General features: G+C 41.5%; 1 protein-coding gene and 1 long non-coding RNA gene across 2 annotated transcripts in view; both read right to left on the reverse strand.

Annotated features, from left to right (window-relative positions):
- LOC138956121 (uncharacterized) overlaps nucleotides 1-10,501 on the reverse strand; it is a 43,232-nt gene extending 32,731 nt beyond the window's left edge. Inside the window, exon 1 of the mRNA XM_070327568.1 lies at nucleotides 10,195-10,501. The gene's annotated coding sequence lies outside the window, so the exon portion shown is untranslated. The remainder of the gene's footprint in view (nucleotides 1-10,194) is intronic.
- Nucleotides 10,502-17,267: 6,766 nt separating this feature from the next.
- On the reverse strand, nucleotides 17,268-23,505 carry LOC138956120 (uncharacterized). Its single transcript, XR_011452511.1, has 3 exons — nucleotides 23,349-23,505; nucleotides 21,761-21,881; nucleotides 17,268-20,957 (listed from the first exon to the last, which is right to left on the reverse strand). It is a non-coding gene; the product is annotated as an uncharacterized lncRNA (long non-coding RNA).
- Nucleotides 23,506-27,333: the final 3,828 nt, after the last annotated feature.

A 27,333-nucleotide genomic window follows, 5' to 3' on the forward strand; every position in this document is an offset into this window, starting at 1 on the left:
TTTATTTTGACTCACATTCAGATAATAAAGGTGTATTAAATTGAATTGAAAATGAATTGAATGAAGACCAGAACGCTGTTAACATTGGAGCTAGCTAGCTATTCTCGCTGTGTTGTGACCATGGTATCTTGTTCTCTGACCATGACAATGAAGACCAGAGCGCTGTTAACATTGGAGCTACTCTCGCTGTGTTGTGATCATGGTATCTCTCTCGTTCTCTGACCATGACAATGAAGACCAGAGCGCTGTTAACATTGGAGCTACTCTCGCTTTGTTGTGACCATGGTATCTCCCTCGTTCTCTGACCATGACAATGAAGACCATAGCGATGTTAACATTGGAGCTACTCTCGCTGTGTTGTGATCATGGTATCTCCCTCGTTCTCTGACCATGACAATGAAGACCAGAGCACTGTTAACATTGGAGCTACTCTCGCTGTGTTGTGATCATGGTATCTCCCTCGTTCTCTGGCCATGACAATGAAGACCAGAGCGCTGTTAACATTGGAGCTACTCTCGCTGTGTTGTGATCATGGTATCTTGTTCTCTGGCCATGACAATGAAGACCAGAGCGCTGTTAACATTGGAGCTACTCTCCCTGTGTTGTGATCATGGTATCTTGTTATCTGACCATGACAATGAAGACCAGAACGCTGTTAACATTGGAGCTACTCTCGCTGTGTTGTGATCATGGTATCTTGTTCTCTGGCCATGACAATGAAGACCAGAACGCTGTTAACATTGGAGCTACTCTCGCTGTGTTGTGATCATGGTATCTTGTTCTCTGACCATGACGATGAAGACCAGAGCACTGTTACCATTGAAGCTACTCTCGCTGTGTTGTGATCATGTCATGGTATCTTGTTCTCTGACCATGACAATGTTTGTTTGTTTGTTTGCTTAACGCCCAGCCGACCACAAAGGGCCATATCAGGGCGGTGCTGCTTTGACATTTAACGTGCGCCACACACAAGACAGAAGTCGCAGCACAGGCTTCATGTCTCACCCAGTCACATTATTCTGACACCGGACCAACCAGTCCTAGCACTAACCCCATAATGCCAGACGCCAGGCGGAGCAGCCACTAGATTGCCAATTTTAAAGTCTTAGGTCTGACCCGGCCGGTGTTCGAACCCACGACCTCCCGATCACGGGGCGGACGCCTTACCACTAGGCCAACCGTGCCGGTCCCCATGACAATGAATACCAGAGCGCTGTTAACATTGGAGCTACTCTCGCTGTGTTGTGATCATGGTATCTTGTTCCCTGGCCATGACAATGAAGACCAGAGCACTGTTAACATTGGAGCTACTCTCGCTGTGTTGTGATCATGGTATCTCCCTCGTTCTCTGGCCATGACAATGAAGACCAGAGCACTGTTAACATTGGAGCTACTCTCGCTGTGTTGTGACCATGGTATCTTGTTCTCTGACCATGACAATGAAGACCAGAATGATGTTAACATTGGAGCTACTCTCGCTGTGTTGTGATCATGGTATCTCTCGTTCTCTAACCATGACAATGAAGACCAGAGCGCTGTTAACATTGGAGCTACTCTCGCTGTGTTGTGATCATGGTATCTCCCTCGTTCTCTGGCCATGACAATGAAGACCAGACGGGTCTTGCCTTTTGTGCTTTTGTTTCTTTTTTTGTGGGGCAGCGTGTTAGGCGGTCGGGTTGGTCAATGTCTTCTGAAAAGATTTGATTAAGGGGAAGGGTTTTCATGTTTTTGAACACTACTCAGTTGCAAGCAGATTATTTGTATCCATAAAAACCCACATTTCTTCCGGAAAATATCTTAATTACCTCTGCTTAAAATCTTCCGACGTTTTAATAGCAAATGAGTCTCTCTACTAACCCTCTAACGCTGTAGGATGTCTTCCTGATTGCCCTCAACCCCCCCCCCCATCCCCACCCCCCCTCCCCACCTCCTCTCATCCCTCAAGCTCCCCCGTCCCCCCCCCCCTCCCCCCCCCCCCGCCCCCACAAGAATTATAACTTGTTTAAATTTAGGTGATCAAGATTTTTTTAACAAGATTTAAGTAACTAAGGAGAAAAGAAAATAGCACTTTAGAACCGACTTCATTTTCTTGTAATAGACCCAAACGAAACTAGTTTTAAGCATGGAGAATGCCATGGAAACTGAGAAACAAACCGAACTTGTTTTAAGCATGGAGAATGCCATGGCAACTGAGAAACAAAACGAACTTGTTTTAAGCATGGAGAATGCCATGGAAACTGAGAAACAAAACGAACTTGTTTTAAGCATGGAGAATGCCATGGCAACTGAGAAACAAAACGAACTTGCATCGGTCGCGGATAGCCATGTAGGACTAAATAAAGGGACGATCAGACTACAAAAAATAACACACCAGCTAGGCCTCACGCACTCCTCGGTTGCCAAGTAACCCTTTCCCTCCCTTGAGCCTTTCCCTGTTCATTGTCTGATGTTATTGTTTATCCGTCCGCATCACAGACTAATGCCAAATTCAGTGTTACATGAAATTCGCAAAACTGTTGTTAATGTTTTGCAAATGTATCAAATATGTGTGTGAGAGAGAGAGAGAGAGAGAGAGAGAGAGAGAGAGAGAGAGAGAGAGGCAGAGACAGAGAGAGACAGAGAGACAGAGAGAGACAGAAACAGAAAGACAGAGAGAGAGAGAGAGAGAGAGAGAGAGAGAGAGAGAGAGAGAGAGAGAGACAAAGAGAGAGAGAGAAAAAGGGAAAGAGAGAGACAGAAACAGAGAGAGAGAAACAGTGAGTGACACAGAGAGAGAGAAAGAGTAGTACAACCCGAAATAACGGACGATACAGGGAACTACTCAGGAACAGCTTAGATAGATTCAAGGGGGGGGGGGGGGGGCAGGCCAGAGAGTGACACTGAGAGAGAGGAATTGACACAGAGACAGAGCAAGAGATAGACAGGCAGAGAATTTAACAGATATATGCAGTCAGAAGACAGAAACGGAGAGAATGAGAGATACATAAGGTTAAAACAGTCAGACAGACAGAGAACGAGAAATAAAGGACGATATATTCATATGAAAAAAAACCCACCATATCATACAGGGTGACCCCCCAAAAAATGACACCCACAAATATGCTGATAACTTCTACATCTTGACACAACTACTTCATTTTTAGAGTACATTAACTCCAGCTTATTCATGACATGTGAAAGAAAGTGGCAAGGGTGTACGCAGTGACTGTTGTGCTCTCTCGGAGAAAAAACACCGAATTTGGGGATCCACTCCACAGTACGAGGTTTGTCATTGAGCGGTAGCCATAGCAACCCAATCTAAGCCTTCCAGATGGTTACCTTTGGTGTTATTTGAAGGACCTAGTCTACCATAACCAACATTATAGTGTTTGGACCTATTCCAAGCTGGGATGATGGCAGAGGGAGGAAGGGATGGGCTGACAGCTGACAGGCATACTCGTTCTCGCCACGGCCACGGGGGTAATGGGGCCGTCACACGCTGCGATTTTCCTAAGATTTACACAGTCACACGGCCGACTGAGTCTTAGAAAAGAGCTACGACAAGGCTACGACTCTGTCTTATGAGATTCCCTCGTAGCTTTGGGCGATAGAACTTGTTCTATCCCCGCGAGACTGTCGTAGGGCAATCGTAGCGCAAAGCCAATCAGAATGCGTCGTTGCGGCTTTCACGCCGTGACTTGAAAAAATGGCGGACAGTGGCGGACAGCGTCTCTTCGTCGATTCAAAACTCAGATATAAAGGAGACGTTTTAGGCGTGTACAGCGGTCGGGAACTATTAATTGAAACTGTCTGGAAACTTACTTTCTCGCAAAGGCATTATGCTGAACGGTATTTTTCAGAAAGGCACTTTATTAAGCAGCCATTGCGATGATACCTAAAAAGGTTCCTGCAATGTATCGATCCTGATCCTGATTCTGAAAGGTAAAGCGATGTTCGAACATTAGCGTCTGCTCTCGCGCAGCGTGTTTGCCGTGTTCACCGTGATACGTCACTTCCGCCCTGCTCGCGTGGAGTTATCGTTCGTCAATCGTTCATTGTGTGACGGGTCAATGGCCTACGATTTGATCGGCGATCGTCGGTTCCCGATCGGTTCGCGGGAATAAATCTCACGATTAAATCGCCCGTGTGACGCCAACTTAAAGGAATTCGTCCTTTCCTTTTTCCTTGGCTTTCTGCTGCGGAGCCAGTCTGGGCACATGTATAGTTTCACTGTTTTCTGCTGCGGAGCCAGTCTGAGCAAATGTATAGTTTCACTGTTTTCTGCTGGAAATATGCTTTCACGGTTTAATTGTCTCCATTGCATTATTTTAAAAACTATTTCAATAGCACGAAAACAGAAAGTAAAAAGTCGGTCAATGTCCCCCTGTCGCCTCTTCTACCTCCAATGAAAACACTTCACAAAATGTAACATCTAAAGTCGAGAAAAACAAAAACAAATATCTGTACAAATGTTGAAGTCGGGAAATTAGAAAAGTTTCTGCTCATATTATACATCTAATGTCCTCGAGCGCAGAGCCGGAAGGAGCAAACGAAAGAGTGTGAAATATGAGACGGCGTTTATCTTTCAGGGTGCCATGTTCCAGACTGTACCGCGGCGAGCACAATGCCATAATTACAAGCAGACTCTCTGGGTCGACAGCGAGACATTTTGAGACGTACGAAGATCTAAATCGTCGCCTGACTAATTAGACACTCAGTGGCTTGAAGACAGTTAATACAGGCAGGATCAGGGGAGTTATCATTGAGGAATGCGTTCATGGCATACAGGCAGGATCAGGGGAGTTATCATTGAGGAAAGCGTTCATGTCATAATGGCAGGATCAGGGGAGTTATCATTGAGGAATGTGTTCATGTCATACAGGCAGGATCAGGGGAGTTATCGTTGAGGAATGCGTTCATGGCATACAGGCAGAATCAGGGGAGTTATAATTGAGGAATGCGTTCATGGCATACAGGCAGGATCAGGGGAGTTATCATTGAGGAATGCGTTCATGTCATCAATGAGTTGTGTAACTTTACAACAAAGAGGGTTAATTTTCCAGCCATTTGAATTCAGTTTGTTTACGACCAATTGCATCCATCTTTATGTCTATGCCTATGGCCTTAATGAAAAAACCATCCACCCATCCATTTATATCTTTCTGTCCTTCTTGATCTTTCGCTCTGTCCCTCGCTTTATCTCCCTGTCTCTTTTAATCTCTCTCCTCGTTCTCTGCATTCTACTCTCTGTCTCTGTCTCTGTCTCTGTCTCTCTCTCTCTCTCTCTCTCTCTCTCTCTCTCTCTCTCTCTCTCTCTCTCTCTCTTCCCCCGCTCTCTTTTTTCTCTCCCTCTCCCCTCTCTCTCTCTCTTCCCCCCTCTCTTCTATCTCTCCCCCTCTCTTCTATCTCTCCCTATCTCTCATCTTTCTCTTCCCCCTCTATCTCCCCTTTCTCTTAATTCTATTTGACCCTACTTGAAACCGATATATTAAAAGTAACAGGACGCGACATTGCAAGTGATGGCGAAAGTCAGCATTGTCAGACATTCAGTTTAAGCAGGGACCTATATTAGAGGTCTATGGTTTAAGTATTGTTTTCCGGCACGCTGGATCGTGCTTGACAAAAGCTGTAAGTATTGTTCGTTGTAACGCTGGGTTTCTCCGCTCGTTTCGCACTCGTGCGCGCGCGTGACAAACAGAGAGAGAGAAAGAGAGAGAGAGAAAGAGAGAGAGAGAGAGAGAGAGAGAGAGAGAGAGAGAGAGAGAGAGACAGACAGACAGACAGACAGAGAGAGAGAGGGGGGGGAGAGAGAGACAGAGAAAGAGAGACAGAGAAAGAGAGACAGAGAGACAGAGCGAGAGAGAGAGAGAGAGAGAGAGAGAGAGAGAGAGAGAGAGAGTGAGAGAGACCAAGAAAGAGACCGAGATAGAGAGAGGGGCAGGGAGAGAGAGAGAGACAGACAGAGAGAGGGAGATAAAGAAAGATAGAGAGAGAGAGGGAGTGAAAGAGACAGACAGACAGACAGAGAGAGGGGGAGAAAGACAGAGAGAGAGAGAAAGACTGAGAGAGAGAGAGAAAGAGAGAGAGAGAAAGAGAGAGAGAAAAAGAGAAAGAGAGACAGAAACAGAGAGAGAGAAACAGTGAGTGACAGAGAGAGAGAAAGAGAGAGAGAGAGAGAGAGAGAGAGAGAGAGAGAGAGAGAGAGAGAGAGAGAGAGAGAGAGAGAGAGAGAGAGAGAGAGAGAGAGAAAGAGTAGTACAACCCGAAATAACGGACGATACAGAGAACTACTCATGAACAGCTTAGATAGATTCAAGGGGGTGCCGGGGGGGGGGGGGGGGGGGGGGGGCAGAGGGTGACACTGAGAGAGAGAGGAATTGACACAGAGACAGAGCAAGAGATAGACAGGCAGGATGCGTTCATGTCATCAATGAGTTGTGTAACTTTACAACAAAGAGGGTTAATTTTCCAGCCATTTGAATTCAGTTTGTTTACGACCAATCCACAAAGGTTCTTGTCTGTATGTAAAATAATGCGACTTTTACCCTCTCTCCAAAATGTGGTCCAAATTACCTCTCCGAAATAGTCAATGACACGGACGCTTTGCTGTCTCGAGATTACCTTTAATCTAGCTGTACCTGCTGTCTCGAGATTGCCTTTAATCTAGCTGTAACTGCTGTCTCGAGATTGCCTTTAATCTAGCTGTAACTGCTGTCTCGAGATTGCCTTTAATCTAGCTGTAACTGCTGTCTCGAGATTGCCTTTAATCTAGCTGTAACTGCTGTCTCTAGATTGCCTTTAGTCTAGCTGTAACTGCTGTCTCGAGATTGCCTTTAATCTAGCTGTAACTGCTGTCTCGAGATTGCCTTTAATCTAGCTGTAACTGCTGTCTCGAGATTGCCTTTAATCTAGCTGTAACTGCTGTCTCGAGATTGCCTTTAATCTAGCTGTAACTGCTGTCTCGAGATTGCCTTTAATCTAGCTGTAACTGCTGTCTCGTGATTGCCTTTAATCTAGCTGTAACTGCTGTCTCGTGATTGCCTTTAATCTAGCTGTAACTGCTGTCTCGTGATTGCCTTTAATCTAGCTGTAACTGCTGTCTCGTGATTGCCTTTAATCTAGCTGTAACTGCTGTCTCGAGATTGCCTTTAATCTAGCTGTAACTGCTGTCTCGAGATTGCCTTTAATCTAGCTGTAACTGCTGTCTCGTGATTGCCTTTAATCTAGCTGTAACTGCTGTCTTCAGGTGACTGATGATCTGGGAGGAAAGAGCGTGCTTTTGTTTACTAACGCATTAAGATAACCCTAAAGGTCAAAGTCTGGAGGGTTTAAATCAGGTAAGTATGGGAATCGCTCTATATCAGTCCTCGCACTGTTGCATTGTTTTTGCAAGTACACAACCGTCAAACTAGTGTTCCTATCAACAGTGGACAGGCCTGGCATAAGCTTACAGTATTATTTTTATTTTTATTTTTTATCTCAGTAGCATGCAGGCTGCTTCAACCCTAACTTTTTAATTCTTTTTATTTTAACGGGCAGGGAGCATCCTTCTTCATTGATATTTTTTGTTTAATGCTAATTTAATTTTTTTGTTTTTCATTCATTATTCTAAATTTCTTAACCGCAATTCATAATCAAAAACTTATCTAATTTCTAATGGAATTCCATACATATAAATCCCTATTCATATTGTTGCAATAATAATAAGAACATTAACATAATCAACCACTGCATATAAATATTCAGAACAATATATTATACCAAACAAACAATCATGTACATTTATATTTATCTTTATGTTATGCTTTACAAAAAAATGTATCCTCAATATACTTCCAATTACTTGAAATCTTTTAACATGAATAAAACAAATGTTCCATATAATCATTTTCACCAACGCAATATGTACAATCCACACAAGTCAAAATACCAATTTTAAATAACAAAATAATAGTGGGGTACATATTATGAAGATTGTTCCTGTGCAACAATCTTAATTGTGTTTCTTTTATTATATCGGTTACTTAACTCCAGTGTTTATCTACAAGTTCAAAACCAAATTTATGTTTCCAAAATCTTACTGCAATGGGTTCTATAACTGACTTTTCAATTACAACTTATTTTACGTGTCTGCCTTTATTTTAATAACACTTCGAATTCACTATCCAACATATTTACATTGATATTTATAATTCCATCTCTTTTTTTATAACTGCGTTTTCAATTGCGGTTCTTACTGCGTTATATTTAAACACACGTTCAGTTTTGTTCCGATTCTTTCACAGGCAGTGTGGAACGATATCATATGTCCATTTACCAAAATATCCTTTACAAAACAAATAACTATCACCAATAATCCATTCACGTAAAAATACAGTGTGCCCCTTATACAACACTTTGCAATTATTCCACAAACAAAATTCGTCTATTTTTACCTCTTCTCCAACCTCTGTTTTAAACCTATACTTATTTTCTAACCAACATCAGACAATTATACATTATTGTACACACAAATATAACGTTATTCGGTCAACAGATGCAGAAGTCTTTAGCATTTTTGGGTGGCATTTTGGGGGGGGGGGGGGGGGTAACCCTGTATAAAATACAAATTGTGTGATTATCAAACAAATCACTGTCAGGAACTCGGGTAGGCCCCATGCAACCAATATATAAAGTGCATGTATATCACACTAGACGGCCCCATGCAACCAATATATAAAGTGCATATACATCAAACTAGACTGCCCCAAGCAACCAATATATAAAGTGCATGTAGATCAAAACAGACTGCCCCATGTAACCAATATATAAAGTTTATGTAGATCAAACTAGACTGCCCCATGTAACCAATATATAAAGTGCATGTAGATCACACTGGTCTGCCCCATGAAACCAATATGTAAAGTGCATGTATATCACACTAGACTGCCCCATGCAACCAATATCACCAGACTGCCCCTTGCAACCAGTATATAAAGTTCATGTAGATCACACTAGACTGCCCCATGCAACCAGTATATAAAGTGCATGTAGATCACACTAGACTGCCCCATGCAACCAATATCACCAGACTGCCCCATGCAACCAGTATATAAAGTTCATGTAGATCAAACTAGACTGCCCCATGCAACCAATATCACTAGACTGCCCCATGCAACCAATATCACTAGACTGCCCCATGCAACCAATATATAAAGTGCATGTAGATCAAACCACAGGCGGAAGGTATCGTCCACTGGACTACTACTATCACAGAAAGACTACAAGGTACGACACTCACCTTCGAGTCTTCCGGCTGTGTTCTTGGAGTCGCTTCCTGGGGAAACATATTGTTCAAGACGCCGGGTTTGCCTCTTCCTACAGTCTGTGTAAGGTCAAATAAATGCAGTTGAATGATTGTTTGAACCATTATGTGCCTTTTGTTTTCAGCTTTCGTTCGCTGCAGGTTGTTTTTAACCATCATTTGGACGAATCTTCGTTTGCGAGCCACTGTGCCAAGCGCGGCTCGAATTTTCTATCCGCACCGAATATGCATACCAGCGCTCATTGGTCTAAAACGTATGTAAATATTGTGCAGCAAAGGGAAGCTACCCACGGGAAAATAATCATCGAATATCCTGTTATTAACCAATGAGCGCTGGTATGCATATTCGGTGCGGATAGAAAATTCGAGCAGCGCTTGGCACAGCGGCTCGCAAACGAAGATATGCGTCCAAATGATGGTTAAAAACAATCTGTAGCGAACGAAAGCTGAAAACTAAAGGCACATAATAGTTCAAACAATCATTCAACTGCATTTATTTGACCTTACACAGACTGTAGGAAGAGGCAAACCGTCTTGAACAATATTTTTTCCCAGGAAGCGACTCCAAGAACACAGAAGACTCGAAGGTGAGTGTCGTACCTTGTAGTCTTTCTGTGATAGTAGTAGTCCCGTGGACGATACCTTCCGCCTGTGATCAAACTAGACTGCCCCATGCAACCAACTTGCAATGAAATATCTCAGTTATGAGAAAAACTACATGCAGTAGTAGGGATATATGTGAAGCTGCTAAGTATCGGTTAAGCATATTCACACAATCACATAATTTTAAAAGAAAGAGAAGGAGAGAGGGACAGAGAGAGACAAAGACAGACACTTAGACACAGAGACAGAGGGAGACACACCGAGACGGAGAGACAGAGACAAAAAAACAGAGACAGAGATCAGCTTACCTCTTTTAGTCACGATGACAACTGCACCAGGCTCCCTGTAACGCTGCTCGGGCTGTTTTCTTTCACAACGTGCGCTCCTCGTGTGACTGCGGTTCACGTGTTGCGTTAGGTGTCGGTCCCTTCAATTCTGTGCAACACCAAAAGAGCTCTGCAGTCTGTTGTTCCTCAAATCAGATGCTGCCTATTCTCACTTCTGATTTGTGTGTGTTGCTCAAAGGCGAGCTACGCTTTTCTTTAGACTTGTGAGTTTCCCCGCTGGAGAACTGGAGTCGGAATATTTGTCAGCCTGAATCAGAAAAAGCTGCGCGCCGTCTATCGTCCGTTCAATACTGACAAACTGTCACACATTGCATGTCCATATATACGGTATGTAAGTACATTGATTACAGTGCATGTCTATATACGGTATTAAAGTACACATAGCAAGAACACTCTCGAGCAGCATCCTTGTCAGTCTCCTGCTGTTCCGGATGTTGCTCGTCATCGGTTTTTCTCTCACAGAGGGTCACATTCTGGTTGGCTGCGTGTGTCAGGGAGAGGGAGAGAGAGAGAGGGGGGGGGGGGAAGAAGAGAGCACGCGAGAGATAGAGAGAGATGGAGAGAGAGGGCGAAAGAGATAGAGGGGGAGGAGAGGGAGAGAGAGAAAGAGAGCGAGAGAGAGATAGGGGAAGAGGGGGGAGCAGGAGAGCGAGAGGGGGAGAGAGAGATAGAGAGAAAGTGGGGGGGAGAGGAAGTGGGGAGAGGGAGAGAGAGAGAGAGAAAGAGAGAGAGAGAGAGAGAGAGAGAGAGAGAGAGAGAGAGAGAGAGAGAGAGAGAGAGAGAGAGAGAGAGAGAGAGAGAGAGAGAGAGAGAGTGTGTGTGTTATTTGTAAAGCCTCCGGACCGTGACAAGACTGCATGTGACACAAAATACAAGTAAAACAAGTTTGAAAGAAGCATGAAAAGCAACATGTTGGTCCTACATCTTGCAACTGTGCATTTTCCAAAGTGCCAAATCGTAGAGGTCTATAAATATACGTTGCTACTCGTCTTACTTCTTTGACATGTGTAGAAGGTAAAAGTAATTGGCACATTCTAAACATGGATGGGTACTGATAATACTTTGAGGCTATCAATTCAAGGTTGATCCCATTATATCCGGGACAAACAAGTTAAAAATGAACTTCCGTTTCAAGTGTATCATCTGGACAGAAAGGGCTAGCTTAGTTTGGATTTAAATTGTAAATAACGGTTATTAAAAGAAATTATAGCTAACAAAAAAACTGTCTCAAATCGTCAGAAGAGCTATACAGTGCAGGTTGGGGGTTGTAATTATGTGACCACACACCAGAATTACCTTAAAATAAACACGTTTTAGTTCTGAGTTCCTTAAATTGAAAACGGTTGTGTTTTGAGTGGGTATCCCTGACTGTAATTCTCATTGGGACGTTCTTTGAGCGAGTCATAATGTTCGTCCTACCTTTCCACCCTGAGTATTTCATGCACTGTTCCCAGAGATACAGATCTGCAACTGAGCCGAGAGCTACAGATTTCATTTTTGGAGTTGAATTATAGATGACAATACACACGAGGAAGGTCTTAGAATTAGTGTTTGAGCGTTCTATTTTTCAAATCTGAATGCTGTGTGTGGTAGTCATTGCAGACCTTGATATTCTCCAACCGACATTGTGTCTGTTTCTGTTGTGCGAAGCGTTTATAAAGCGCTGTATGGCACGGGCTTTGACTGCGTGAGCTAGACTGTAGGCTACATTTGACTTCCTTAATCCAACGGTCTTTATCTACTTTGACGAATTGGTATCTATGAAAACTAAATGAATAGTGATGACGACCGGAAGTCCCGACACCTGACAGGAGTGCTAGGCGATGCAAAGCGCTCGTTGATTGAAATTCATTTAATTATTTGGCATAACTGTTTTGATCAAATCATTAAAGGTGTTTCTAAATTACAGTACGGCAAATGTCCCTTTAACTTTTTAAGCCAGTCCAAATCGTCAGAAAACTCTCCAAAATGGCGGCTTAGACAATATATATTTAAGGGTAACATACCAGATCTGAAGCGTGCAAATATTCTCCTCAGATGAACATTTCTTATACACCAGGATTGCTTAAATGACGAATACAGATTATAAAACACATGGGGTTCCAGGGAACTATGCTAATCTTGTCCAAAGCAATCGACGCGCTAACCACCTTCATCTCCTTATATGTATCTACCGTTCTTTCCTCACCCCCCCCCTCTTCCCCTGCTAGCTTTCTCTTATTATTTCTGGTTTGCTTTAACTATTATTTGGATCAAGATAGTTCCACAGTTTATTAGTAATGTTATGTCCGACATCATATTTGTGTTAATATCCATTTACGTACCTAGGGCGCGTAATACAAGCTTTCGCTTGAGCTCGTGTTCCTATTGTTTATCTTTGTATTATTGTATCATGCTTGATTTAATAAAACATTGTTTAAACCAATCGACGCGTCTTTGGCGAAATTCTCTTACAAACGTGGAAATATCATCTACACCTTGTGCTTCCCACACTTCAACAAAACCGTATTTGTAAAAAAAACACATTGTGGACATAACAAGCCCATGTCGTGTACTTTTGCCTTTTCAACGACAATAACATATTCCTGAGGTACATGTTGACAACCATTCGAGTTAAGGTGTTACGAGTGTGTTCGGGTTGCGGTTCTTGCTAATGTTTATACTCACTGAGTTACTTCCCTTGGATCTGGATCTGGATCTGGATAACCCGCCTGGGTTGGTGGTGTTACGAGTGTGTTCAAGTTGCGGTTCTTGCTAATGTTTTCACTCACTGAGTTACTTGCCTTGATTGAGAGGGCTTATACGCACGGTCCAGTGTGCATTCGACAGGGGGTGCCCAATATGCACGGCTAGAACTAAGATACTTCTTGATTTCAGTAAATAGTTTCATTACATGTCAACTAGTTTGTTTTTAAATGATTTTTTAGAGATCGCCAAATGGTATTGTGTGAATAACATCATTCGGTCGATTGTACGCACGGCGCCGTGCTTCTAGTAGCTCTCAGTCCATTCCTTCTTTCCGGTATGGAAGCAGACGTGTTTCTGGCGAAAGAATCGGCGTTTTCAACTCGCCATATCTTCATATTCATTCGGACCGGAACAACGAAATATATCTTTCTTGTACAAAATATCCCGAGCCTTGCGACTCTGGTAGTCATTTTGTTACGCGAAGCGGCCTTTGGTAGGTACGACAGTTTTAGTCACCCAAGTAAATATATCTACAACGCACGTGGACGAGTTTTTCAATGGCGTATTTGAAGTCTGTGAATGTTGTGATTACAAATCATTTCGGGGCACCCCTCAGTCTATACGTACAGACAAACAAATTGCATGGAACGAAAATTGAGAGGCTGGACTGTAAGTTGTTGTTTTGACTTCTACACATCTCGCAGGTCTTTTATGCAAAACAGACTCAAAATTGCATTTTTCACGCAAGTGTAGATGACGAGACTATCGAAGGAATGGAATACACTTTCCTACAGATATAATAGACAGATACTGTCTATTTATATCTATGACTTACCTTAGCCCATATGTTAGAAGAAAGAACATACTTTGCTCTTTTGAATGATGTATGATTTGGCACTGTACACGGGATTTTAGACCTGCCCCCGAAGTGATTTTTCCATAAACCCGTCAAAAAGCTCACTCTGTTTTGGCCGTAAAAAGCGCCCAAATGCAGTAAATTTCTAACCTGTTTCGTGTGTGAAGGAGTACATCTCAGCGATGCCATTGCCTTGCAACCTCAAAGAAATATATTTTAATAACCCGCTAAATGAACGTTTTTTAGTGTGAAATAAAAGCCGGAGATTTGCTTCGTTTCTTTGCTGCGACACAAAACCAAAACCAACTATAGATCTGCGGTGACATTATGAGTTCGTTTTCGACATTGCAGTGAAGTTGCGTGGATCTTCGACGATTCCCGTTCGGTTTAATGTGGATGGAGCTTTGATTGAATGTAACTGCTTTGAAAAGTTATAACATGAGTCCTTGGGATCGATGTTTTTCGGTAAACTTCTTCGTATCCTTGACTTTACTTTTGACTTGAACAGATCCAGATCGGCTGGGGCTGTTGATCGCCTACACAGATCTATATGAAGTTGACTCGACACGGCGAACCGCCGAATCCGTGCCCTCTCGTCGGTCCTACCCCCAAATCCCTTATACCCCCATTCCACACAACCGTTCTAGCTTCCGTTCCCAGTCGTCCTGAGGACGGCTGCCACAACAATGAGACGCTTCGCAAACGGCCGTTTTGGGCATCTTTTAGCAGCGTCTGGACGTACTGGCAGCCGTCCACAGGACGGTTGGGAACAGAAGCTAGAACGGATGTGTGGAATGCGGGTATGACAACTCAGTGTGTGAGAGCGCTAGCGATACGTTACCATTGCCGATGTGTTAAGGTTCCATTACCGTTCATTTGGAACGGGCGGGGAATGGCTAAAATTTTGAACAAGCAGTCCGAACTCACCCGTCCCAACCGTTCCTACCGTTCAAATGAGTTCCGCTAACGTCCCCTCCCGATCCCTCCCATTCCCGTGCCGTTCCTTGGTCGCTACGGGAACGGGACCTAGAACGGATGTGTGGAATGGGGGTATTACCAGCCTCAGACCCCACCTCACCATTCTAACCTCACTGGCGCACTATGTGTGATTATCCCTTCCTCATGTGTGTGTGTGTGTGTGTTGTTTGTTGTGTGAGTGCGTGCAGGCGGGCGGGCGTGTGTGTGCCCGTGTGTCTTTGTGTCTGTGCATGTCGTCTTGAGTGCGAGAAAGCGAAGTTTTGAGAAATAGTGACAGATAAATCACGGACCTACATTCTAATGGATGGCTGGCTTTGGATCTTGGTCACTTTAGCGGGAATATCGGTCAACTTCGAAACCTGAGGACCAGCCACTTCGGGTTCCCATTTCAGAGTAATGAGATTGCTGGGGCCGTAGAATTTTTCATCCAGTTTTGTCCTTTTTTCCCAAAATTGATATTAGTCGGAAGAAACAAGCACACGTGTGGTGGGGGTATTTCCCGGCGAGTTTTCAGTGTTGTTGTTGTTGTTGTTGCGAAGCGAAGCGGCTTCCCAGTGCGGAAGGCAGGCAGTTTGTGCATCAAACAGTGTTGGATGAGTGAGTGATGAGGGTGAATGAGTTAGTTAAACTGTGACTGAATATCTATTGATTGATTGATATTAAAGTGAACATTACGGGGGGGGGGGGGGGGGGTAGAAATGCACCATTGTGCACTCGCCTTGATGTAAGGAACACTACTGCAGTCTCAAACAGCTTCAAAGTGGGTTAGACATGCTCTTGATAAAGACTGAGGCAAAATGTGCCAAATCACACATTGTCTTGTAAGAAGGAAAAATCTTCATTGGTATTGGATCGGGGGGGGGGGGGGGGGGTGGGCAGGGGTTGGCAGGGGGTATCGGTGCACTAAAGGCACCAAGTGTTTGGGTGTTTGTGTTTGTATTGCGATTCAGAGAAAACTACTATACAGATTTTTATGAAACTCTGCACACTTCTCCCTACCACCTGACCTACTGGGCTCCCAAATGAATGTTTTCATCAATTTTTGTCAGTCAAGATATGGGGATGGGGGTGGTGCGGGGATAATTGTGGAGTAAGCAATAAGGAAACACGTTATGGTTTTCTTAGGTATTGCAACGGTATATAGTGAAGTTAGCTGTGTTCAAATTTGTTTATGATCTGTGGAGCCAATTTTGTGTTACAGCGTTTTTGAGTGATAATTGTTGTGTACGCTCTCGCCAATCCTGGATAATTTTCGGCATGCACATTGATAATTACCGTATTATAATAAAGTAATACTCTCCATTCTTTTAACTACACAAAGTAATGTTTTATTGATCTTTTCTAAAGATAAAAATGTCAGTTACGATGACGTTACGAATTACAGTGTTTTCTGTAAGGTCATATGTGTCCACCCGGTACCCCCCAAAACTGACAAAACTCTTATAAAAAAATGAATAAGAAAACAACGTTTTTTGTCTGTCTGCAGTTGTGGACATATAGCTTAGAGAAACATGTGCTCAAAATGTGTAATGGATTTCACGTGCGATTTTTTTTTCTTGGGTTGAGGAGAGGGGGTGGAGTGGGTGGGGGGGGGGGGTGGTGTATGCCCCTTGATCAGTCTCGGGCGCTCTGCGACCTCGATTTACACTCTTGAATTCTAAAAACACCCCCATTACAAACTAACTGATCTACCCTGGTGTATATATATATATCTATATATATATATATATATATATAAGTATAAATCCGCCTTTAGGACGACCATTGTAAAAAGGGGTTTTATAGCTACCGGTGCTATATCCGTTGTTTTTAAAGCAATATTAATAAAATTTTGTAATTACATTTGCTAATTGACCTACACCCGACTGTCATGAATTGAACGTGAAAATCTGTCAAGATTAAGATATAGGTGTTTTGCATGGTCGCCTTAATGAAAATAATGCAAGAGTGGGGGTTACGGCGACACGCCTTTTCGGGTAGCTTAGGGCAACCAATTTATAAGGTATATTAAGGCGACCAATATTTGTATATTTTGTTGTTCACAAAGTTTTGTAAAGGGCCTAGAGCCATAGGTTATGCACTTAAAAATGTCCAGTTATTATTATTATTTTAACAATTTTAATTGTCATTTAGTTATGTGCTCAAACTCTGCAGTTCGCGCTTTCGAAATCGTTATTATTTAAGGTTCCTGATGCTTTGTGTTGAGTGTAATCATGGCTGTTTCATCACTAATTATTCTGTTGGCAGTTTTAATAAACAGTTCAAAACGTGCAATAGATTTTGTGTATGAGTTGTGACAGAAAAAATGATAGATGCTTTCATCAGTGTTGTTCCCAAGTCAGAAATAAAAGGTCACTGTTTGCAAAATTTAAACATATCAATAGGAATGCCTTGTTGTAATGTTAACAGGCAGATGTAAGCAAAGTACATCACAGAAGAAAAACATATAACAGGATGTACATATACACACATTAACACATACAATGCAAACTGCGATAAGTCAACGAATGTGTATTTGTTCAACAGCTCATTTATTTGTCAAAAACAAGAATAAAATTATACACATACACCTTCAGCAATGATGTTTTAATGTGCGCACTTGTTCTTAAATCGCTTCTCTACACTTACCATATTGTTCGAGTCCAAAACCTACTATACTTTGTTCAGTAAGGGAGATTTGACAAAAGGGATGTCGTACAGAGTTGCGAGTGGGACCTCTCTGTAGAGGGTAACAAAAACGGGAAAAAAAGACAACTTACAAGTATGTACAAGAATAAAGTTCTTGCAAAGAATACACTTGCAAAAGGTCTATTGTTTTCAGGTAATGGCAGAAATGCACTCAATGCTGGATTGATCTGGGGCCCTACTACACTCTAAATGAACATGATGGGAATTGCACACACTCACTTATTTGAAACAGTTTGAGAACGGCATTCAAATGTTCTGTTTTGAGAGTTAGCTGCTGTGATCATCTTTTGTGTGCTGAATGAACTGAAAAAGTAAGCTGTTATGGGCTCTCAGTGTGTTCTGCATGATCTGTCAATGTTCTAAATGCAGAACGCTTTCAATAGTCTTGCCGACGTTCTTTCCAGAACAGCACAGTGAAAGTCTGCTAAGATCACAATAAATGCTCTATAGTTTACAGTACACTAATTGAGGTCTTTTTAAATCTCTGCCATGAAACAATTTGAGAACACAAAAAAGTAATTTGACCACTTGCAAGTGTACGGTTCAGATTACCAATGATCTGTTTGAAAGAAAAAATATCGTGTGCAGAATTATGGCACACATATTTTGGTAGTCTTACATTTCACCTAATCATTAACAACATAGAGATCCATATTTAGTATGTTTAAGTTATCTTTTATGTTGAAATCATTGTAAATGTTAGGGCAGAAATGATGTCATAAACACACAAGCTACACCAAGATACCTCAAATTGAAGAAGATTAATGAAGCACAGAAACAACAAATTTTAGTTAAAATTTCAATCAAATGTACACTATCAAGAAAACAATCGTAATTGAGTAGAATCAGAACCAGTGGCCTTTTGGAGAGAGTTACTAAGCCCTCTTCCAAGCATAACATTTTTGGCAAAATAAAGTCAAGACAGAAGAAAATAAATGGCATGCATTTACAATGCAACAGGATTTATTGGGGAACTAATTTACCCCAGAGAAGTGAAACAAATACAGATTAAAACAGAGAACAGTTCTTTGAAATTATTTTGATGTACATGATAGCATAGATTAACTGTGTTGTTTGCAATGTTGATCAATGCCACACACAAATTGACCACTTACAGAATTCATGTACATACATATCACAAACTGGGAAGGAGCGTGATTGACAGTTTGAACTGTGCATGGTATTACAAATTACAATGCTATATTTACTCTGTCATTAGAACTCAGTATTAGAAGCAAAACATAAAACAAATGTCATCGATTTCAAGACACGACTGACAACTTTTAAAGCAAAATGATATAAAATGATTTGAAATTTTCAATGAGAAATAAATGATGACATTATTGTAACCTATTAAACAAGAAGAGCAAACGCTCGATCGAGTCACTTTCGCAGTTCTGAATATTATATGAGGCATCAGATGGACAGGAAGAAATTGCTATTCACAACACAATGAGTCACGTTCACATAAAATTTGAGCCCGGTCACTTTTATAGTTTCCGAGAAAAGCCCAACGTTAAGTTGTGTGTTGCCGAACAGAAAAGGCTAGTTATCTCCCTTGTTTTTCTGATAACGTTCGTAAAAGGCTACAGATGTAAATACTTTGATGTAAAGAATAATCCTACAAAGTTTCAATCACATCCGATGAACTTTGTCAAAGATATAAAATGTCTAATTTTTTCCTTTGACGCTGACCTGTGACCTTGAAAAAGGTCAACGAAACCATCGTTAAAGTGTAGAGGTCATTGGAGGTCACGACTAAACAAAATATGAGCCGGATCGCTTTGATAGTTTCCGAGAAAAGTCCAACGTTAAGGTGGTGTCTACGGACGGCCGGCCGGACAGACTAACACTGACCGATTACATAGAGTCACATTTTCTCAAGTGACTCAAAAAGCTTAATTGTTTTCTATTTATCCTCCAGAATTAGCTTCCCATCAATTGAACATGAATAACAACAACAGGCACTTGTATTGTGGAGAGGAAGTCTTATTATAATACCTTACAACCACTCATCTCAAAAGGTTATGAGTGCAGTCACTGGAGGGTAGTCACATGCTTTGTGCGCCCTTCAATTACTGCATGCACTCAAAATATTACATTTCGTTTTCACCAGTATCGCTATAACATTAACAGCGATCGTTCAGCGATTACTAACTCACAGTACAAAAGAGGGTTTGAATGGGAGATAATGGGCAATGCAGAACTCTTGAATAGATTAGTGACGATCCAAGTGATCAGGCTTGTGTCAGACTGCTTTGATTAGTCTGAGATAGAACACCTGATTGCCTTTTCTGCTCAGCTCTGTTCCGGTCATTGCAGAGGTATCTGGCGTCCAAATATTTAGAGTGTACGAGGCACACTTTTGTCGGTCAACATAAAATGTTTAGTGCGTGAACTTTTTACTCTATGAAATAAGCCAAACACGCATACATTTGTAGTGGATTTGACCAAATTTGTTCATAGTACCGGACCTTGCATAATAACACAAACCAGGCCTCGGTCGAGTCTCAAGTGAAATTCTCCTTTATCCGATACTGACAACGATTTTCAAAACACATACTTGATATTCTTTAGTTTAGCTGCCGAGATTGAACCAGTACACATCTGTCATGGGTGATTTTACAAACACACATACTCTTTAGTTTAGCTGCCGAGATTGAACCAGTACCACCCAATGATTGCTTTCTGCTTCTTGCCATTCACACAGTGTCAGTCTGGCTGGTTCACCATCCATTCTTGCGTTAAAAAGGGTAAATCCAAAAACAAAGAAACTGCCAGCGTTTTACCACGAAGGGCCATATCAGGGCGGTGCTGCTTTGACATATAACATGCGCCACACGCAAGACAGAAGTCGCAGAACAGGCTTCATGTCTCACCCAGTCACATTATTCTGATTATTCTGACACCGGACCAACCAGTCCTAGCACTAACCCCATAATGCCAGACGACAGGCGGAGCAGCCACTAGATTGCCAATTTTAAAGTCTTAGGTATGACCCGGCCGGGGTTCGAACCCACGACCTCCCGATCACGGGGCGGACGCCTTACCACTAGGCCAACCGTACCGGTCAGAGCTCAGTGACAAGAAGAAAAAAGAGTTGGTGAAATCAAAGGTGTTCAATGAGCAAAAACATACAGAAGGAAGGCTGTTCTCTTAAAACGTTTTATGTTAATGTAAATCCAATAACAAACGTTCCAACAACCTACCTTTCTTGTTTTTTGATTTTAAAAAGGGTAAGCCTGCCCACAATCAAGTTGCGCATTAGAACAAGCAGGCAGCTTCATGGCTGCAGCAACCCTTACTTCATTAGAATGTTTTCTTTGTAAGTGTCTGATGAGCACACTTTGAAATTGGCCACAATATAGGCAAGGTCGTTTCGGTTTCTTGGAAGAAATGTTTGGCAGTCCGTCTGAGGCAGGTGGCAGTCCATTTGAGGCAGGTGGCAGCTCATCTGAGGCAGGTGGCAGTCCGTTTGAGGCAGGTGGCAGTACATCGTGTTTGTCTGGTATTTCTGAAAAAAACAAAATATGCAAAAAATCCTATTACAAAGTTTTCAAAGATCAAAGCAGCTCTACCCAAGAAAAAAAATGAAAACTGAACAACGCTTCTTGAAGAATAACCATGTGATCATATTAGGCATAACCAAAACCAATATCAACGATTATGAAAAGTGATCGCTTCCTGGAAATAAAAGCCCAGGTTCAGATCTTTATGTTCACAACAAAAAGGAGCATGGTAAAAATTTCAAAATGGGGGAATGTTGCAGCAGCTTAACTGAACATTTAGTAACTTTTGCCTGGTCTTTGCAAGACTGGTGAATAACGTGTTTCACAAATATACAATTTCCCTGGAAACCATGGACTCCCAGCATTTTCCTTAGAAACAAATGAAGCTGCATAAGGCAGAGATGCGTGTGGTGTGTGTGTGTGTGTGTTTGTGTGTGTGTGTGCATGCATGTGTCAGACATGAGGTGAGGAAGCTTTTGAGACCATGTTGCCAGTTTTGGTGAATGCTATTTTTAATTGCTGTCCAGTGTTGTTTTCAAAATTGATGTTTTTTACATTTAGTCAAATTTTGACTTAATGTTTTAACAAAGATGGGAAAATGTAGAGCATGTACAATTCTGTCCACACGAAACTGTTTTCTTGATAGTACACTAGTTGATTGCAACTGCATATGCAAATGTCCTGAACTATAGTCTATAGACAAGTCTTGCTTCTGGCTCAGGAAAGCTGAATTTTAGGTAAATTGGCAAATCATGAAAGGTTGCAGTCATAGAGTCACTACTTCTCAGTTTCTTTCACGGACTTTTACCTTGGCATGTTTTCTTCCTTTTTGCAGGTGGTGACAGCATTGAGTAGTAGTACATGTAGCTTGAAAAAGGTGTGCCATCAGAATCAGAATCACTCTCCGGATCGTAACTGTAGTCTTCATCCTAAAACAAAATATTCACAGTTAAGTTATAGTGATGTCTCTGGCAAGGCGGAACATGCCATCATGTGAAACTCTTTTTTTTTTTTTTTTTATCTAAACATCACAAATGAAAGCTCAAAACGTATTTGTCAGTAGATCTGGAAATCTGGTCATAGGTCTTTTTGAGTAAAACTAAAAGTACTTGGAGGAAGGAGAAAAAATTATCACATTCACACTATTTGACTTGTAATGCGTGTGTGTTAAAGCCCCAGTCCGTCCCAAATGGTTTACAGAACGATTCAAATCTTTTCATGAAAAAGCAGTTCTAACCTTATCGAACACACTTGCAATAGCATTTAGTGAATAGCATTAAATGACACAGTTTTTTTGTTTAGCTCGAGTAAACCACACACCTGTTTTCGTGGTTAATCTAACCCCTGAGCCATCGTGAACCCATGTGATCTACTTTCCCTTTTTTTCTCACAATTTAGTAGTCAGTCCTTGATTTCAATGCGACTCGCTGTATCTGCCATGGCACGTTATCTAAAACGCAACAAATGGCTGCGAGTCACACGAAGTGAATGGTGTCGGCTGACCGTTCAAAGAAACTGGCGACATGCTGAACATTCGTCTGCTACGAGAAACACGTTTTGCAGGACACGCTTCAGGGCTAGTTTTTAAACTTTAAAATCTTCGAGTTTTACTGATTTTGTCTTAATGCAAAAAGAATTATTTAAGAATATTTGTGTAACAAGCTGTCAATTTATTAGTATAAGTTAGGTCTAGCGCCAAAACGAGCCATCCCATTGTCTGATCAGACAATCCGGCTGGCCACGCAAAAATAAATTCGTTCATAAGTGCTCGCTCTTTTCGGAGGGCACCTACGATGTTCTCAAGTGGTGAGTGTTGAAATGCAAGGGTGTTTGTACTGTGTGTAAAAGCCAGACAGTGTCTGTGATGGTTTACGGGAAGCTGCGTGTGCCTTTAAATTCAACAGGGGACCTAGGTTGATCAAACGTCGTCCTAAAGCTCTAATCATGCAATACTTTCAACTTATTTTCAGTCGCCCTAAGGTTTGGTGCTTCTATTTAAATCTCAAATTGCTTAACTTTGTCATAGAGTGAGACTGCAAGTCGCCCACTCGGCCACTATGGTCCCATTAATAGTCGTGTTCAATGTGCTTTTGACACAGATCATCATAATGGTCCCGACTCTCCTCAATTATGCGCTTATCTTGTGTCTTTTCTGGATTACACAGATACTGAAGTAAAATGCAAAAAATCCTTAAAATGTGACCCTCCACCACGAAATGAGTCACATGTCACCTCGCGCGGTTCTGCACTAGGCTTAATATAAGTCCAGGGAGTGTCTGGTAACAGTTTGTGGGTCACCTTAATCACAGGCTTATAAAGTTAAAAAGTCATCCGGAGAGTCAAATTCAGGAAGTAGGTAACCCGTGAGTTAGTTCAAATCGCGAGGCTTTTCGTACCTGTCATCTCCAGATGAGGCTGGTTTTATCGGTACATCTCCAAATGAGGCTGGTGGTAGCGGTACATCTCCAGATGAGGCTGGTGGTAGCGGTACATCTCCAGATGAGGCTGGTGGTAGCGGTACATCTCCAGATGAGGCTGATGAGAAATAAATCAGGTCATCTTTTTACTGACACAAACTTTGAAAGGAATTCCTGTTCACGAACCGCCTTTTTCTTTGTTGTTGTTTTTACATGATGGAAATTGAGCTTTCCACGCTTTGAACAGATCAATACAACTGATCTCGTTTCGTCACTTCATACGAGACTCGCCACGTCATGTCACAAAAGTAGAAACTCAAGAAGTTTAAGAATTGTAAGGCGGCCTTCTGTCATTTTCAAGGGTACCAATTTGAAGCCAATATTTATTAACCAACATGAACCGTAGCCTACCGTACAGTCTAACAGTGTGAAATGTGAATGAGGGTCGCATCAGCAACTTTAGCCTATTCATTTCACCCTCCGGATGGACGGTCTTATCAGACACTGATTTAGTGATAAACACGTAGTATCGATGCAGGCACACTCATTTTCGCAAACAAGCAGTTGCTTCATAAAATAGGTACTTAACAATTGTGCAGCAAGCTGGTTTTAAAAGTGCATGCATGTTCTGCTGTGCAGTGACTTGAATGAGAAGCATTTAACAAGGGTAAAAGATCAAATACGGTGATGCCACACGCTGAAGAATAACATACCTGTAGTCCTGAGCTGCTGCTGAAGGACAGTAAGGTCGGTGGGAAGCTGGACATTGTTGGGAAAAGTAAGACGAGACACAGACTGCGCTGGCAACATCATTGCTTGAGGTGCCAAGGCAACGGGGGTGCCAACCAGCCATCGAGAAAACCAGACTTTGCTGCCTTGTTGTAACCATGCCTGTCAAACAAGTACAATGTATATCACAATGGGCACAAGTCTGTTTTATGTGGGAAAAAGTATAGCCAGGTGTTGTTGCCAGCCTAAGAAGACAATAGGTCATTTGGACCTCCCTAAAAAAAACCCAATAAGTCCAAATGTCCTGGCTTTAAAAAAACAATAGGTCCAAATTACCATGCCGTAGTATTATATTGATGAAATTTCCGCTGTTTGCGCCGTTTTCGATAATTAGGTACACCGGCTGGAACGGGTATTTCCGTAAACGCAGCCTCGAGTGTCAATGACGACAAACACAGAGTCAATGACGACAAACACAGAGTCGGCACCGAGTGCATTTTTCACTCGTAGCAAACATGAGCATTTCGATCGGGGTTTGTTTTCCGACTTTGCAACTCCCATTCCATTCATTGCAGACCTTGTCCGCCTTGTACGAATATGTATCGGTCAGTTGACCACCAAAACGTAAAAAACTATCGGTCCATCGACCGGACAAGGCTAGGTCCAATGCGTCAAATCAGAAAGGAATGCGTCACAGACAAAAGACCGAGGCCTGGCAACAACACCGTATAGCATGTTAAATTCTTTACACAAGAAACTTTTTCCTTGATAGTACAATAATTGATTGCAACTCGACTAGGAAATGTCCTGAACTATAGACCAAGTTGTGGTTTCTGGCTCAGGAAAGCTGAATTTTAAGTAAATTGGTCAACCATGAATTGTCGCAGTCAGTGAGTTACTACTTCTCACAGTTTCTTTCATTGACTTTTACCTTGGCAAGTTTTCTTCCTTTGTGCAGGTGGTGACAGCATAGGGTAATCGCAGGAAGAAGGTGTGCTATCAGAATCAAAATCACTCTCCTGACAGTAGTCTTCATCCTAAAACAAAATATTCACAGTTAAGTTAATGTGATGTCTCTTGCAAGGCGGAACATAGAATCATGTGGAACTTTTATTTAAACTAAAACATCACAATTTAAACCCCAAAAGGTATTTGTAAGTAGATCGGAATATCGGGTCAATTTTTGAAAAAGGACTTGGAGAAAGTATGATCACATTCACACCATTTTTGACATATATATATATATACATGCGTGTGTGTTAAATCCCACAGGGGAGCTAGGTCGATCGACCAAATGTCATCCTAAAGCTCCTATTGTACAATACTTTCAACGTATTTTCTTTCGCCCTAAGGTTTGGTACTTCCTTTCAAATCAAAAAAGTGTTGTTGTCTGATGTTCATGTCGTGTACCAAAAGAAATAAAAACGTGTATAAAAAAAAAAAAAAAAACTGAAAAAATAAAATTCTCAAAAAAGTAATATGTCATTTTTTTTTAGTAACAACCCAGATCCAATTCGCCAAATGTCGCCCTAACGCTCCCATTATACAATACTTTTGATTAGGGCGACCAAAATTATAACATATATATATATATGCATGTGTGTTAAATCCCACAGGGGAGCTAGGTCGACCAAATGTCATCCTAAAGCTCCTATTGTACAATACTTTCACATATTTTTTTTCGCCCTAAGGTTTGGTGCTTCCTTTCAAATCTAAAAAAAAAAGTGTTGCTGTCTGATGTTGATGTCGTGTACCAAAAAGAAATAAAAACGTGTATAAAAAAAAATCTCAAAAAAGTAAAATGTCATTTTAGTAACAACCCAGATCCAATTCACCAAATGTCGCCCTAAAGCTCCCATTATACAATACTTTTGATTAGGGCGACCAAAATTATAACATGTATATATATATATATTGTGTTAAATCCTACAGGGGAGTTAGGTCAACCAAATGTCGTCCTAAAGGTAAAGCTCCAATTGTACAATACTTTCAACTTATATTCTGTCGCCCTAAAGGTTTGGTGATTCTTTTAAAATCTCAAATTTCATGTTACTGACAACCCAGATCCCATTCCCTATCAAGCAGACATACAAGCTTATGTCGACACATGCTTCCAGACAAATTTGCAATAACAATAGAATCATTTCCCATAATACCATGGCAGCTTAGCACACCTGCCTTTCGTTGAGTCTCCACAATCATCATTTTGATTATTCTGAGACTATGATGCATGCTGGGTGTGTTTCTGCGGGTTGCATTGACCCGAGCTGGACATTGGCGTCAGGATCAAGTCCAAGCTTGATTTTGAGTGCATGTACTCAGAATACTGAATAGACCTCAGTTTAAAATCTCATCCCAAAGAGTAGTGAGACACCGCCCTTCATGAGGGGTCAACCGTCAAGTTAACAGCAGTGTACAACTCAGACAGTCACTTATCCAAGTACTTGCCTAGGCTCGGCATTGCTTAACTTTGTCATTGAGTGAGACTGCAAGCCGCCCACTCCGCCACTATGGTCCAATAAATATTCGTGTTAAAATAAATGTGATGCTTTTGAGACAGATCATCATAATGGTCCTGACTTGCCTCAATTATGTGCTTATCTTGTGTGTTTTTCTGGATTACACAGGTACTGTAGTTAATGTCCAACTATCCTAAAAGCTCCAATTGTACAATACTTTCAACGTATTTTCTTTCGCCCTAAAGTTTGGTGCTTCCTTTCAAATCTCAAAAAAGTGTTACTGTCTGAGTGATGTCATGTACCAAAAAGAAAAAAAAAACGTGTATAAAAAAAAAAAAACTCTGAAAAAAAAATGAAAAAAAAATTCTCAAAAAAGTAAAATGTCATTTTAGTAAAACCCAGATCCAATTCGCCAAATGTCGCCCTAAAGCTCCATATTAACAATACTTTTGATTAGGGCGACCAAAATTATAACATATATATTTGTGTTAAATCCTACAGGGGAGTTAGGTCAACCAAATGTCGTCCTAAAGGTACTTAGCTCCAATTGTACAATACTTTCAACTTATATTTTGTCGCCCTAAGGTTTGGTGATTCTTTAAAATCTCAAATTTCATTTTACTGACAACCCAGATCCCATTCCCTATCAAGCAGACATACAAGCTTATGTCGACACATGCTTCCAGACAAATTTGCAATAACAATAGAATCATTTCCCAAAGCACACCTGCCTTTCGTTGAGTCTCCACAATCATCATTTTGATTATTCTGAGACT

Source organism: Littorina saxatilis, unplaced genomic scaffold (assembly GCF_037325665.1).
Source record: "Littorina saxatilis isolate snail1 unplaced genomic scaffold, US_GU_Lsax_2.0 scaffold_697, whole genome shotgun sequence".
Lineage (NCBI taxonomy): Eukaryota > Metazoa > Mollusca > Gastropoda > Littorinimorpha > Littorinidae > Littorina > Littorina saxatilis.